A 16264-nucleotide genomic window follows, 5' to 3' on the forward strand; every position below is an offset into this window, starting at 1 on the left:
CATCTTTAACAAGTGGATAATCATCTTTAACAATTCTCTTATATTAAATGAAATGTCTTCCTAACAACTTCATTTTTCTGTTACAAGATGACAGTAATTCTAATTTTTGCATAACTGACATTAGCAGTATAGCAAATAGAACTGTGTTCTTGTACATATTTATGAATATAATTTTCATTCTGACTGTTTTATTTGAAAATTTTTTTATCAGAGATTCAGGGTTTTAACAAAGCTGAATGAAAGCACTACAGCAATTTATATGAGCTAGGTTTGTGATTTTCTGGTATCATTAAATCATGAAATTATTTTTATAAATCTCTATGGTTTTCTTTATTAAGAATGACAGAAACATTTGGAATAATGATAATTACATTGTGTAGCTTTCCTTCAGTAGGTTCAGCTCTCTTCTGCACTGTATTATATAATGGACTATGAATTATGATACTGCTTTGAGAAAATTATATTTGCTACTTGAAACTTGATGTCTCCATGTAATCCATGTAAGGTCTATCAATCATACAACATAATATTTCAGAAGAGTGGATGAAAAATAAGTGGGTAAATGTTTCTGCTGCTAGCTTCTCTGTATAAGATACATGGAATATAATTTTCAGAAAATGAATCACAGGATCAATGTTTTCATTTGAAGTATATGCAGATTGTGAATACCACATTTATCCAAAACTGAACTTGAGCAGATTGCATTATTCAACACGCTTTGCATGGAAACTATCTTTCAGACATCTCTTTTTTGATACCCTGCAACAAGACACACAAGCCAGCTTTCAGACAAAGTGAGTTGCAGTATCCTAACATTTCACCTGATTGTACCTGTTTATCATTTCACCAGCCGTTATCACTTAATCTAGTTACTTCATTGCCTTGATGTAAGTTTTCAAGCCTCTTCTCTTCTCTTCTCTTCTCTTCTCTTCTCTTCTCTTCTCTTCTCTTCTCTTCTCTTCTCTTCTCTTCTCTTCTCTTCTCTTCTCTTCTCTTCTCTTCTCTTCTCTTCTCTTCTCTTCTCTTCTCTTCTCTTCTCATCACAGAATATGCTGAGTTGAAAGGGGTTCCCAAGGATCACTGAGAATGACTACCTTGTAGTGTTAACTGAGTGTTTTCTAAGTCTTTCAGTAATACAAGGCAAGATGTTAGCCATTGGCAAGATCTTTAACTTCCTACTGACACCTCAAATTATATTAATACATTTATACATACTTTGATATGAAGAGGACAAAATAACAGGCAATTTAAAAAACCAAAACCAAAACAAATCAACACTGGCGATCCAAACAATTTCTTAGTCTGAAAGTTCAGTCTGAACTCTTTCAGGAAGTTCATGCATCTATTGAATACCACTACTACTTAATAAACTCTCACCTCTTTTGGGTTTTGGTTTTGGTTTCAGAGCAGCAATTAACTAGTTCAGTATTCCATGTGTAGTCTCAAAAAAATTGCTTTTTGATGTAAAACTGAAAAGACTTTTGGTAAATAAAACCTAATTTCCCCATCTTGGCCAATGTGGTGGGTTGGCCTTGACTAAGGGCCAAACTCCCAACAAGCTGCTTGCTCACTGCTACTCTTCAGTGGGACAAGGGAAGAGAACAGGAAAGAGCTCACTTACTAAATGCTGTCATGGACAAAACATACTAGATTTGGGGAAAATTAATTTATTACCAATTAAAACTTATTCAGATAAAGACAAAGGAAAAGAACATTAAAGCAATATCTGCTGTCCCCTCTTTCCCAAGATCAGTTTCCCTCTAGACTCCTCTACCTCTCCCCCAGCTGAGCAGCCTGGAATCAGGTGGATTGTACACAGCAGTTTCTCTCTCCTGCCCCTTTCTCCTGACACCTTTTAGCTGCACTAGTGGATGCCTCTCCTTCTGCTTCTTATCTTGCCTTCTCTCACTATATTTTTTTCCTCTCCTGTAGCTTTGTTTCTCCTCCTGTAGCAAATGAGTGTTTTACGCCACTCAAAGAATCACCGGTAAAGATATTGGCAAAATAATAATATTAATAAAGTGAAAGTACAGCAAAGTTCATTGGCAAGGTTCACTCTATGACTTACTACATGTTTAAGGCCCAGAGAGAAAAATCAGACTAAAATCTAAAATCAGTCTAAAATTAAAATCAATGTAAAGGGATCTATGCAGAAGCTGGAGATGGAAAAAAGATAAGGGTAGGAGAGGGTAAGGATGAAAGAGAATAAGGCAGAATCTCCTTTGAGTCACGAAGTTCAGAATGGACTCCCTTACCAAAATTACTCCTGAAACTGACCAAAAGTTTAAAGGGGGCTTGTTGGGCAGCAGAAGTTCCTGGAAAAGACAGTGTCTCTGAAAGGCTCAAGAGCAGCTTAGCCCAGGTGCTGTTCGTCAAGGCCATGGCCTAATGAGTTTTTCTGAGATCACAGTGCAGCCCAAGGGGAAGAGGAGAGTGTTGTTCCAGCACACCCCCCACACTCCCTCCAGCATTTTCTGCTGACTTTTGAATACTTTCTCCCAGAGGTGCTGCCATGGTGTCTGCTGAGCTCAGCTGTTCCCTGTGGTGGGTCTGTTGGAACCAGCTGTCTCAAGGTAGGGGAAATTGTGGCTTCTTCCTATGGAGGCCACTCCTGCAGCACCCTGGGCACCTGCACTCACCACAGTCCAAAAAACATCACTTCTTCAGAGGCTGTAACTCTTGAAAAATATGGTTTTGGAGTTGGTTTGTGCAGATAATTGTTTCTGTCCAGCATCTCCTCTGATTAAAGGTTATTCTTTCTAAACTGTATTTTTTATCCAATAAGAAAATAAATTACAGGCAGACAAAATAATCAATAATCTCTTTTCTGTTTACTGTTGTAAGCTATCAAGCTGTTACTTCTCATTATATATCAAGAGCATCCTGATATTAGTCTTTTTGAAATAAACACGAATAATTGAACCACCTTTCCTGTCTGCAACAAAAAACTAATTTTTCTTTTATTTCACAGTTATATCTTTCCATGAAGAGTAGTATCCTTTTGGCCTGATAATACCCTTAATCTCCATTTTTCATAATAGCAGATGCTGAGAGCTTCCTGACAAGCAGAAGACATAATTAAGGTTACATTTCTTCACCACTGCCTCTGGTTTTGTTCATAATGGACACCCACATTTCATGTCATTGAACATTTAGTATTATAGTCTTTTTCAATGACATTTGTAGCTAAGCACATTGATATTAAAGGTCAATGTGCCTTTAAGTGGATCAATAAGAACTCGACAGTATAATATATAATCATAATTTCTTATCATATGAGGTTTTGTAGGGTTTGATTATGCTGTCTTCCTCTTTCTCATTCTTGTCCTATACAGTACAGAGTGCAGAGAGCATAAGGAAAACTATTGTCAAAAGAGCAATTCAGAATTATGATCGTTGAGCTCCATGGAATGAATACACTGGACTTTCCTATGATCTGTAAGTATGTAGGTATCTGGAACCATAGAGACAAAATAAATGCAATTCCTTTACTAAGGTATCAAAAAATGGCATTATCAGGAGGAGGAAATGGTAATACAGGAGGAGGAAATAAGGGGATTTTTCATTAAGTATTACAAGCTTTCTTTTATAACTTACAATTTTTTTCTCTGACCATGTGGGTACTCAAAGTGACTGTGGAACATCCATCTTTAGAGGTACTCAAAACAGGATTCAAAAAGACATTGAGGAATCTGATCTAAATTTAAAGTTATATCTGACTTTGAAGTTGACCTTGGTTTGACAAAGGGATGGCTCCTGAGATTTCTGCCCATCTGAATTAATCTGCAAGGCCATGATTCCAACATCTTATATCTTGAACACTGTTGTGTTAAAACATTTATTACCAAGAACAGACCTCAGCCTCATTTTCACAGTCTGTTTTTTTTTTCCCCTATAAGGCCTAGGAAAATATGGTTACTACTAACTCTCACTCTACTGTGAGAATAGAGAATGAGCCAACTATCCTAAAATATCCTTCTGGTTTTTGTTTCCAGTCCTGTTTTTGGGCTTTTTTTTTCTTTTTTCTTTTTTTTTTTTTTTGGTGGGGGAGAGAAGGAAGGAGGTGTTATAATTTTTAGGTCACAGATAGATTAAATATTTTTGCCTTCAAAACCCATAAAAAACTAGTATATACAGTATATGCTAATCAATATAAAAGACTATTTTTAGTACTTTAAATACAGAAGTTAATCTGACTCTGTCAGTCTCATTCAAGCAACAGAAATTTAAACCAATGTTTGTGTTGATTTTCAGAAGATAGTTGCTTTTGACACTCATTAAAGGTGCTGCTCTGCTGACCACAGAGTCCTCAGAAACACCTGCAGAGTCCAGATCAGAGTAAAGCATTTGTTATTGAGAAAGACAGCACCCCTCTATTTGTGATTTAGACAATTTTCACACATCTTGTACCATTGAAAATTTTTTTGAGGGGAATGCATGTACTTGGCAGCTACTGGCTACTGTTGTACTTCTTCAATCAAGACTCCCAGTTGTTTAAACAGAACTGCTTAAACAAGAATAATAAGTCTTGCACCAATGCATAGACTCACAAAATACAGAATGGAAGTCTTGGGATGATATGGACAGCCCATAATATGATGGTGATGCATCTTATCCATCAATTATGTCGAGACACAGAATTACAGCAATATGCCGTAAATCCATTTTAACTTTAGATGAAATTCAAAAGCATAACTCCTTGCTAGTCTGTTTCTTGTCATCTGTAATTCACTGATGTGTAAGCGAATGAAGCAGTTGTCAGGAGAAAAATTAATTTGACATCAAAAAAGATTACTTATAAGTAAACATTGCTTTGCAGAATCACAAAGATGATTGATTCTATGCTATTTATCATCCAATCTTAATTTAATTGACTTCTTTTTTTTATTTTTATGTTGCTCTCATGCTTGCATCTAGAAATAATTGGTTGCTCTCAAAAGCTAGATTTAGTCTTTCAAATATTTCAGCATTTGGTTTTACCATTTTTAAGAAATTCACCTTGTGATTCCCAAGTTTCACTGACATTCAAGAACCTTGTGTTCTTTCTGAATAGTGTGCAGTACTAATGGGCAATTTTGTTAACATTACCAACAGTGTCCCTGCTGTTAGTAGGGTCTATTATCTACTCTCATTTTTTCCAAAACTCTACTGTTGACACTTGGTAGGCCTTCGATTTAAGGCTGTTTGTAAAAGAACCGACAACTTCTTGCCAGAAGTTATGAGATACAAAATAACCTGAGCCTGTGGTAAAAACAAACTGGCTAGTTTTAGAGCTACAAGGTTTGCTTGACTGCTGCTTCTCCTAGTCTGCAATAGTAGCCAAAACCAACTAAAAGTGCCTACAGGAATTTTTCTGCCACATCATATTTTGTAAATGATGCTCTTCTGTCCTCTCATGTGTACAGTCACCAACTAAAGATTGATAGAAAAACATAAGCCAAAATGTCCTCACTTTGCAAGGGCTGTATTTTAGAATTTTGTTCAGAACATTATCAAATTAGCCCTTTTGCACTGCCTAACTGAATAACCTTGAAAAACAGTTAATGCTCACCACTTTTCCTTTTCTGACTTTCAGTCCTACTTCAGTATGATTTAATTTTAAAATAAGATAGGAAAATTGAATATACTAACCATTCCTTTGGTTTCCTTTTTTATTTTCTGAAATACTGAATAGTCACCATATTATTTTAATCTCCTGGCAAGCAGATAAAGACATTTTTTTAATCTTTAATTCAGAATTAAATTCTGCCTTTCTAGAGGTGCCCTCTTCCCTGCTTTTAAAGAAATACATATTCCCACTATTTATTAACATTTAAATGAATTAACAAATCCTGAAGAGGTCATTTAAATGAAAGAAAAGAAATCATATCACTTCATGTTGGAAAGGAAAGGAAAGGAAAGGAAAGGAAAGGAAAGGAAAGGAAAGGAAAGGAAAGGAAAGGAAAGGAAAGGAAAGGAAAGGAAAGGAAAGGAAAGGAAAGGAAAGGAAAGGAAAGGAAAGGAAAGGAAAGGAAAGGAAAGACTCATAAAGAGCACATATATCATTGAGTTCTGTGCAAAGAAAGGTCTCAGCTGGAGAGCGATTACCAAAATCTAGCCTGAAATAACTGTAAACTATCCATCCTTTTGAAGGAAGAAGAACAAGGGTGAGAAAGATTCAGAGCTGTTGTTTAAGGATTGTGGGGATTTCAGTCCTGATACTTAGCCCAGTAAGCCATGCTTCTAGGAGTAAGCATTTAATCCATTTACAAAATTTGTTTCTGGATCCAAATTTATCTAGTGCATTAAATAGATAATCCTTCCTTAGTCTGTCAAATTCGTTTCTGGCATGAAAGAGAACAGGAAATGCTGCTAGAAATTTTTAAGTTAATATTTATCAAGATTTCAGAAAGGTTAGTTATTTTATAAAACATCTGTCAGTGAATTATAGTTTATTTGGATATATAGAATCAGAAGTTGTACTTATAATTTTTACTGTAAGTGTCAAAATAGTTAGGAGCTCTTTCTAGTCTTACATTGCTTTATTGATAATCTATTTTGCTTAAGCAAGGACACTTGAAAGAGAAGGTAATATAAATTTCACGATTTTCACATGAAACACTGATTTAAATACTTCTATGTTATGGAAAAAAGTCCTGCTTTTCTTAATTAACAGGTTTGGTTTTGACACATTAGATAGCTTTTTTATAAACAATTTTTTCTTAGTTTTAAAACATATGTAATTTATGAGGTACAGAATGCAAAAGTTAAGCATGATAACATCCAGTAAGGTGATTTTAAGTTTGGCAGCAAAAAAGGCTCCTAGAGATTAGGAAATAACAAGAAAGGAAAAAGCGAAAGTAAAACAAAGGGATAAGGAGTTAGCACAAATAAAAAACAGTTTGATACAAGAGAGAATTTCTCTTGGTTTTGAAAATATGAGTTAATAAAATACACCTGTTTAAATAAATGTCATTTTCCACACTGACTTCACACCCTTGATCTGAAATTTAAGCACAGAAATTAAAATATCTATGTAAGATGTACACCTTATGTACACTTTTTTATTTGTAACCTTCCTCTTTTGCAAAGATTTCTATGCTTATTCCAAGCATTCAACTCATATGCAGAGTGTTGCAACAAAGCTAATGTATTAAAGTCTTTAACCTGGCATCTGAAAAAGTCCCTAAAATGCACCAGGACATGTTTAGCAGAAACACTGGTCGACACCTTTTTCCCAAGCTTTTGAATCTGTTGTGGAACATTTGGTGTTTATAGAAAACTTCCAATTACTTACTGTGTTGAATTTAATTAGGTCATTAAAAAATAAGTGTTTATTGCAACACATAATTTACAAAGTTCTATCATTATTGTCTTTAGAAGATTTCTGTAGGACAAACCAGGTAGTCAAGAAGAGAAAGAACCATTAATTTTAAAAAGGGGATGAGGGAGGAAGCAATGCCCTATTTATTCATATTACCCTTTGTTATTCTCATCACCTAAAAATTGTCATATGTTTAATACATAATTAGTCATCTCACGTTGGCTGAGTAGAGGGAACATGTACTGAGGTTTCATCTAGACTTGCCTGTTTTATTTGGAGACAGGCTAGACAACTGTAAGAAGGGGAAAGGAAGTAAAGAACTTATCAGGGCATGCTGAGGTAGGGAAACAAAATATCTAGTGTTCTCAGTTGGTTATTGTCATTTCAGGAAGAGAGGGAAGGAAGGAAGGATATGTAAGGGGGTTTTAAAATTATTTTAATCCCTGCACTGAGAAAATGCAGGGCGCAATTTCTTCTTTCTGTTTGCTTGGTGGTGAATCTGAAAGATTTGACTTATTACCCATTAGATGTGGGAGGAACAGACAGGGAAAAATTTACTGAGGTAGGGGAGACTGACTGTATGTAACATAACTGAAGTTGCCAAGAGGTGGAGAAGGCTCTTAGGCTCTTGGCAACAAACAAGGACAGGAACACAGTGAGATTAAAAAATCATTGAGGAATCACCAAGTATCATAAGCACAGCAGTATACAAATAATGTAGAGCAGCTTCTGAGGACTTGAGTGGTTGGAAATATCTTTATCTCAGCTCTTAACGGTTTCCCTCCACATTCTCCACCTTTTGTGCCAGTAAAGTATAATTAATTTTATCTATTAGTAAAGGTTTGGAAGGTTTGGGGCATTGTTTGGTTTGTGTTTGCAGTTGTTTTTTTTTAAATTTATATAAATTTTGTATTTAGTGCTTAATAGAGTTGCCATTTTGAGAACAAAAGGCACTGTCAGTTTCAAGTCAGTCTAAGAATGAATGTTTGTCCACTGAGTAGCTATCCAGGCCTCTAATCTGATCTTAAATCATATGATTAGAAATTTATTCCCATGATATCTTAGGCTTCAGAGAACAGTCCAAAAAAGAACAATATACTCCCATCCAAATCCAAACCATAAAAAATATGTAGTTATGTGAGTGTTTTTATTTTTTCTGGTGAGGCAGATTAAATTTGCAAAGTTCCAAGATCTTATTAAATAATTTAAAAAAACTTGACCACAGGGTTTGATACAAGTAACCATTACTATTCTGACTGCAATCTAAGGGATGAATGACTATCATGTAACTGAAGCTTGACACAGTGCATTTTGTCTCTGAAAACAATACAAATAGATTATATTAATTTGCACAAGGGAGGACAAAGCAGGCTGAGGTTTGTTCTTGCCAAAAATGAAACCCAAAATTTTATTTTAGGTTCTCTGGACCCTAAAAAATCCTGACAAGAGATAAAATAGATTTTTCTATGATAATGAAAACTTAGAAAAGGAAGTTTCTATTCCTAGGAGTTCTGACTACTATAGTCCAGACATTCTGACTAAATTAGTCTTTTTTTTATTCTCAGACAAATGACTGGTCTCATTACCATTGTAAAAACCCTTGAGGAAAAACAATATTAACTCTCTTGATGCAGGGACTCTTTCCAGAACTAATTATTTACACAGAGTCTGGGGCTTACTTTGTGAACAACAGTCAAAAAATGCTTACTGCTTAAAGCAGTTACACATAGTAAGATTTCATTGTACCCAGAAATTTGACTCTTAAAGCTTGTTTTGAAATGGATATCACAAAATGTCTAATTTAATGTTAAATGGAGACACTGGCAGGCCTCTTAAATATTTTTGTGATTATTTTGCTATGGTCTCTATTTCTGCCTAGTCAATATTAAACTGAGATTGCTGATTTGACAAAAAAAAAAGGTGTTATGTGTTGCATGAGGCAATTCTCCCTGTATTAACTGTACCATTAGGATTAACCTTGACTAATTTGGTAGGAGAAGGAACTCTGCTGATGAATTAGGCAGTAAGCAGCCACATTTGCCACCTTCTAGTCTTTTTATAACAATGTAACTTGTATAAAGTAGTGAATCACTGTATCAACAACCTCCTATTGAATTTATCTTAGCAGGGACAGCTTTCACTCGAACCTGTCTGTTCTCCACAGGAGATAATTTCTTTTTGTAATGGAAACTAAGCATCTTCTATACTCTTTGTATGTTAAAGCAGAGCAGATAATGGGATTCCAGACTTTCTCCTCACCTAAATTAGATTTGAGATGCCCACAAGAGGCTGCCGAAAAATTTTGACAACCAAAAAGAAGTTACCAAGGTAGGGTGAAAACGAATAATTTTAACAGGAAGAGATGACAGCTGACAGAAATTGGTTGTCCTTGAAGATCAATAAACTATTGAGTGAAAAAAGAATCCATTTTCACATAATGTGGTCTCTCAGGACTGTGTAGCTCTTTGCGCTTGAGTAGCAGACCATATGAAAAGAGTGGCAATTTTTGTGTTGGAGTAAATGGACAAAGGGATGGCTATCCTAATTATGAACCTCTCTAAAAAATAGAGGAATATTAAAGCTTCTCCACAGTTATAAAGTAAAAGAAAGTGTGAGAGATGTAGGGAATATATATACAGAGAATATGGGAGGCCCACCATACGGAGGGATATGAGTAAAAGGGCTTTTGTTACCTTCTCTTTGAGCTATCATCAGACAGGTTACAAGTGCTAATTCAATTTCTCACACAGGTTTTCTTCATGAATAATTTTTGAAATTTTGATATGGACAACAATACCTAAGAATTTCAATAGCTCACTCAGTCTCGAAATTATAATAGAAAGTAGATATTTCTTCAATAAGCAGAATATAGACATTAGGAAACAGAAAAAATAAGAATGAAAGAAAAAAGCAAAAAAAGAGAAAATATTATAAATTCATTATGTAGAAATTAATGGTAATTGTAAAATATTTTCTGTTTCAGCAGTATTACATTTCCCCCTTCAAAAATATATAACTATTTGTTTTCTTCTGATATAAGACACTTTACTGGAACCAGGTATATTTATACTTTAGAAATGTAATAAAAGTGAGGACAAAAAATTAATATCTCCAATTAACCCTTGTCATCAGAAAGAGTACGCAGACAGAAGAAAATTAGTGCTGAATTCAGATAAGAGATCAACTTTTCATCAGCCTGATATCTGAAAAGTGGCTGTGGCCGTATTTAAGCCAATGGTTTATCTAAATAAAAATAAGCATTTTAAACTAAATTCAGAGTATTTCTCTGAACCTTTATAAGAAAATTGATAAATTAGAACTGTACCTTTTTATTCTTTTAGGTCATTGCTGTAACCATGGATAGTATTGTATGAAGACTTTAAACATGAAATATTCTATCCCACATTTCTATGTGCACATTTTGTTTTAAGGAGAAAAAAATCTAGAAATCAATGTTCTCCTTTTTATAGCAACAATTTCCTCCCATTTGGTTGTGAATAAATGAAATGTTCCTGGATTGTTTCACAATATTCTCTGTTTATGCCAATCTGCTGTAAATTTTCTGAAGAAAAAAGGGATTTAATGAAGTAGCTACTATTTACAACAAGTGGAAAAGACAACAAAAGGATATAATGTACCCATAGCTTTAAATGTGCCACAAACAATACATTTCAAGAATACAGTACACAGTTTAACTGCGTATTGCTCTGTGGGAGTTGGAAAGAATGAATTTGCAGAAGAGAAGGTTTATTCAGTCTATCTTCTATATCTGTGGTCATCCTAGCTTCCCAACAGCCAACATCCATATACCTGTTTACTTGTTAGCCATAGGGCAGGGGGGAAATAGAAGGAAGGCAAAAAGAGCTGTAGATCAAGACACTGACAGTTCAACAAGGAAAGAAGAAATTGCTCATGGAAGCAAAGCAGAAAGAGGATTCACCACTTATCAGCAGGCAGATGTTTAGCCCTTCCTGGAAAGGAGGATCTCCGCACTGGACATAGTTGCTTGGGAAGAAAATTCCTTAACCACAAAACTCCCCTCTTTGTCCTCCTTTCCCTGAGATTTAATGCTGTGTAGTATAAAATACTCCTTTGTTGTCCTGCTTGTGCTCCCTCCCTGACTCTTACCTATCTCCAGCCTTTTTTCTGTGGTGAAGGGTGGTGGTAGTGTAGCTTAACCACAGAAGGCAGCTCAGCCCCCACAGCTGCCCACAGACCCCCAAGTAGGTTGCAGGAGCAAATCAGAAGGGTAAAATGAAGAAAACTAGTGTGTTCAGATAAAGGTAGTTTGATAGGTAAACCTTGTGCACACAAACAAAGCAAAATGAGGAATTCATTCACCACTTCCAGTGGGCAGACAGATGTTCAGCCTGTTTAAGAAAGTCAAGCTCCATCATGTATAATGATTACTTGGGAAGACAAACCCCATTACTTCAAACATCCCTCTCCCCTTACTCCTTACTACAGATTTTATTTCTGACCATGATGTCATGTGGTATGGAATTTCTCTTTGCTCAGTTGGGATCAACTGTCACAACCATCCCTGCCTCTTGCTCACCTGCAATCTACTTGCTTGTGGGGCAGTGAGGGAAACAGAAAACACAAAAAAACCTTGATGTTTTATATGCATTGTTCAGCATTAAGTAGTACACCAAAGTATTATCAGCACTGTTTTTGTTACAAATCCAAACACAGCACATATCACTTTCTTTGAAGAAAATTCACTCCACCTCAGACAAAATCCCACCCAAGGGGGCAGCGCAGAGTGAAAACAGAAAATGCCTTAATGATTTACAAGCACTCTTCAGAAGTAATGAAAACATAATAATTACCAACATTGCTTTAGTCACCAACATAAAGCACACCACCACACAGGCTAATAAGAAGAAACTAAACTCCATTCCAGCCAGGTGCAGTAATTTTTTTCATGTGAACTTCTAAGATGTCTCTTTATGTCTGTATGTTATTCAGCCATCAATTCTTTTACAGGAGAACATTTAATAATCACCTTTGTCACTTTTAAAGAGACAATGTTTTATGGTTTTAGTGGTGATATGGAACAGGAGTTCAACACTTCAGAGTTTAAAGCAGTGATAAAACGTTAAATGATCAGGGAGTACTTACTTTTTCTTAAGTGTCCCACTGGTAGACTTTCAGTTGTGCCTCATCTTTGTCCCACAGCCAGGCATGTAAAACTCAGAAAGGAAATTATATTTTTAAGTACATACGTCACTCACAATGGATAAAAAGACCAACTTTCTAATTATTTTACTATCTCAGGTATTGTCAGATACTTTTAGTTCCATTTCTTAAAATCAGAATACAAAATTATTCTGAAGCAATACGCAAGTCTAATATGAAAGGAAACTAAACCATATCAATAATGAAAGAAGTGTTTGAGGTTACCATGATCCAGTATTAAACAAGAGATCATGAAAGACCATCAAAGAATTTTAATATCACAAGATCAATAAGGTTAAAAAATGAATAATCAGCAAGGAACAGACAAGAAATGGGTGAAAAGGCAGAGAGACAACCAGTCCAGTAAGACAAAATAAAATAAAGGTGATAGAGGAGAAAAATGTTGAACAGAACACAAATAAGGATTTATACCAAAAACTTGGAACTTCAGTAAGCTTATGTTCAATTAGTAGCAAGTCTGATTTTCTTATCAAAAAAATTAATCTCATTTAAGATCGACACACAAAAGATCAAGAATTAAAAAAGCAAAATAACCAACAAAAACAAAAAAAAAAACCACCCTGCAGCATGTCTTAGTCAATTGGAAGAGCCTGACCTACATGCTTATCTATTATTTCTTCAGACAGTAATGCTATATTCTTAAAGACCATACCACAAATCTAAATATTGCATTGAACAGCAATCACCAATTGAAATTGTGATTCTTTATTTTCTCTTGAAAATATTAATTTCAAGCTGTTGTAATCAAAGGAGCACAATCTCCAAAAATCCTAATAGACACAGACAAATAATTTGGAAAGCAAGACGAGAATAAAAGCAGTATAGAATTGTAGTTGTCCCTTAGTTATATTTAAGTTCAGTTTTCAGACTGTGGATTCAGAGAGGTTCAAATGTAGCTTTTCAAGGAGAAATTAAACTGCTTGTCATTCTTAACCTTAGAAATTGAAAGGTCATTTTGTATTGTTGGGGATGTGGTTGTTTCTCTTTGTTTGTTTCTTGTGTGGGGTTTTTCTTGGTAAGTAAGAAGGAAACCCTCCCCTCCCTTCCTCCCCACCTCCATTTAGTATCAGTGTGTTTGTAGCATTGTGTCTTTCATTTCAACAGGACTGATATTTCTTTGTCAGCCGAAGTCAATAGCCAGTCTCTACTCATTGCAGTAGGTTATCAGTTTAAAAACAAAGTGGCAGGAAGTCTGTGTCATTATCAAGAGAAAACATCTTCTACACTTAGCATGAGGTTGCACTTGTCAGTCTCTCTTACCCAATTAAATTTGTTTTGCTGAAACACAAGGTGAGAATCTCTGATAAATAATCAACACCTTCTCAGAAAATCGTCTGCATATCCAAGAAATCATAATGGAAAATTTAAAAACAACCAGCCTATTTTGTGATTATATTTCTGAAAAGAAAAACACATCATAAAGAACAATGTGGTCCTTGGGAAAAAAAATCAAAGTAAAATGAAACTTGAAATTATGTGTTAAAGGTTGAATAAATTTTATTACAGGGAAAAATATAAATTGAGAAGTAACCACTTACAAAGCATTGATTGAAACCAACATTTCTGTACAACCAGAAATATCTAATAAATTTAAAACATTCCATATTAATTCCTTAGATACCTTATTATTACTCAATTATAACAAAAGTGGAGATTCCTATAATATGGTCTAGAGCTACTTCTCCTGTTTTGTCCATCCATTGTGTGTTCCACCTGGAATACAATATGACCAATTTTTATTCAGTATATATAATTATGTATGGCCTATTGCTTCAATGGAAACTGCTTGTGTAAGTTTTTTAAGACAAGAAGGTAATCCCTGGAAGAATAGAAACATCTAATAAACACATTAAAATAATTTTTATTTCCTCACCTTCTGTGAATCACCTTAATTTACTAAAAGAAAACCAGGAATGATGATGAATATTTATAGCATAGTTATTCTAGTTGATTAAATTAGAAGGTAACAGTGATAATTATACTATTTAAAGAATAATAAAACTATCCTCCTACTCAGGTTTAGTTTATTACTCATGTCAAGATTTACAGATATTAAATTCAACCTAAAGTTATGTCTCTTCTATATAGAGATATAAATGTCAAAACTTCTTCAGCAAAAGACTATAAAACTACCTAACCAAAACTGGCAGAACAGCTTCTCACTATAAAATATAGTGTAGTTAATCAAGCAAATAAAGGTCATGTTTAAAGAAACAGAGTAAGCAGCATTAGTGAGGACTTACATCTTTTAGGAAATATAAATTTATCAGCTAGGAAAACACAATAAAATAACTCAACATATTTCTCTCCAATTCCTTTCATTAAGAGCAGCATTCATTTACTGCTTTTTGCAATTTATTTTTAAAAATGAATTGTGACATTATAGGGATAGAATTTTTAGATTTACAGATATTAAAAATTAGCAATATTTATTTAAAATGTTGTTCTTCTCCTATGCCATCTTGTTACAACATTTATATAATCATGAAATGTAGCAGAAATTTCAAGATTCTTGAACCTCTCCTTTGAATAATATGAAGTCATAGGATTATTATGGCAATTGTGACCATACCCCTTCACATATTATTGGATATAGCGTAATGAATAGAGGATAATTCAAAGTTTTCAAGTGCAGCGTGTTGATGGTGAAAGGTAAATATGTTGTGACAAAATATGCAGAATGGGGCAAATAATCAAAATGACAGATTCTAACCATGGTCATGATATTTGACTCATGCTATAAAGTTCAGTCAGTCACACTTGAGTTCAGTGCTCTTGGAGTAAGATGTGATTTTGCTGAAGCAAAGCACCACAAAGCAGCTAATTCTGTGGTGACAAATTGTCAGGTTTCACACTGTACTTCTGGCATTAATTATTGCCACTATCCCAGACAGAAAATGACTTTATCACCCCAGCTGGTACTGGGCAAGGATTAGATGTGTCACATTCTGAGGTCCCAATTAGTGTGGTTATTAGCAGGCTAACACCTCCAGGCACTGAATTGAGTAATTCAGTATTCTGGAGAGAAGCACAAGATTTCCTGTTGTGGAATCACAGTGCCGTGGACAACACTTACCAGAATTTTTTAATAAGGTTGTATAATTACAATTTGCACTTCAAAGTAATATCCAAAGCTCCCTAGTCCAAAGGCACCATTTCTTTATAAATCTTTCTTCCTTCGGTAGTGAATACTGTGACTTCCAGTTGCAATGGCATGGCTATGTTATACAGAGTGAGGAGTTAATGATTAGATATTACAGAAAAACTTTATTAAGTATGAAATTTTAATATTGTCAAATATGTTTTTAATGATATATCCCTGGGTGCATGGTATGTTTATCCTTTAAGAGGCATTCTTCAGGGTGAAAAACTCTTTAATGTTTTTGAAGGTTAAACTCAACCTTCATTCATCAGTCTCAAAGTCTAAATGAATTCTTTCCTTTCTTTGAGTTTCCAAATATTTTGTAAATGGCTTATAAGTTGAAGAAAATTAAAGAAAAAGAAATTGTATTGAAGAAATTAAAGAAAAAACCCCTGATTCCACATGATGTTTTCAAAAATGTGGTGCACCTTATCTGTTTCACAGAATCACAGAATCAATAAGGGCAGAAAAGACTGTCAAGATCAGCATGCCTAGTCATCAACCTTGCACTGCTAACATATTCACCTTTAAACTCCTTAAGTGCCATATTCACAGGCTCTGAACATTTCCAGGGATGGTGACTATCATGGGCAGTCAGTTCTAATACTTTCCATTAT

The 16264-nt window shown here is 34.7% G+C and overlaps 1 long non-coding RNA gene across 2 annotated transcripts in view; it reads right to left on the reverse strand.

Moving 5' to 3' along the window:
• Positions 1–16264, reverse strand: part of LOC135279028 (uncharacterized) — a 75989-nt gene that overhangs the window by 48027 nt on the left and 11698 nt on the right. For both annotated transcript variants that reach the window (XR_010346386.1, XR_010346385.1), the window contains exon 3: positions 12428–12498. This is a non-coding gene — a long non-coding RNA (uncharacterized LOC135279028). The remainder of the gene's footprint in view (positions 1–12427; positions 12499–16264) is intronic.

This window comes from Passer domesticus, chromosome 1, assembly GCF_036417665.1.
Source record: "Passer domesticus isolate bPasDom1 chromosome 1, bPasDom1.hap1, whole genome shotgun sequence".
NCBI lineage: Eukaryota > Metazoa > Chordata > Aves > Passeriformes > Passeridae > Passer > Passer domesticus.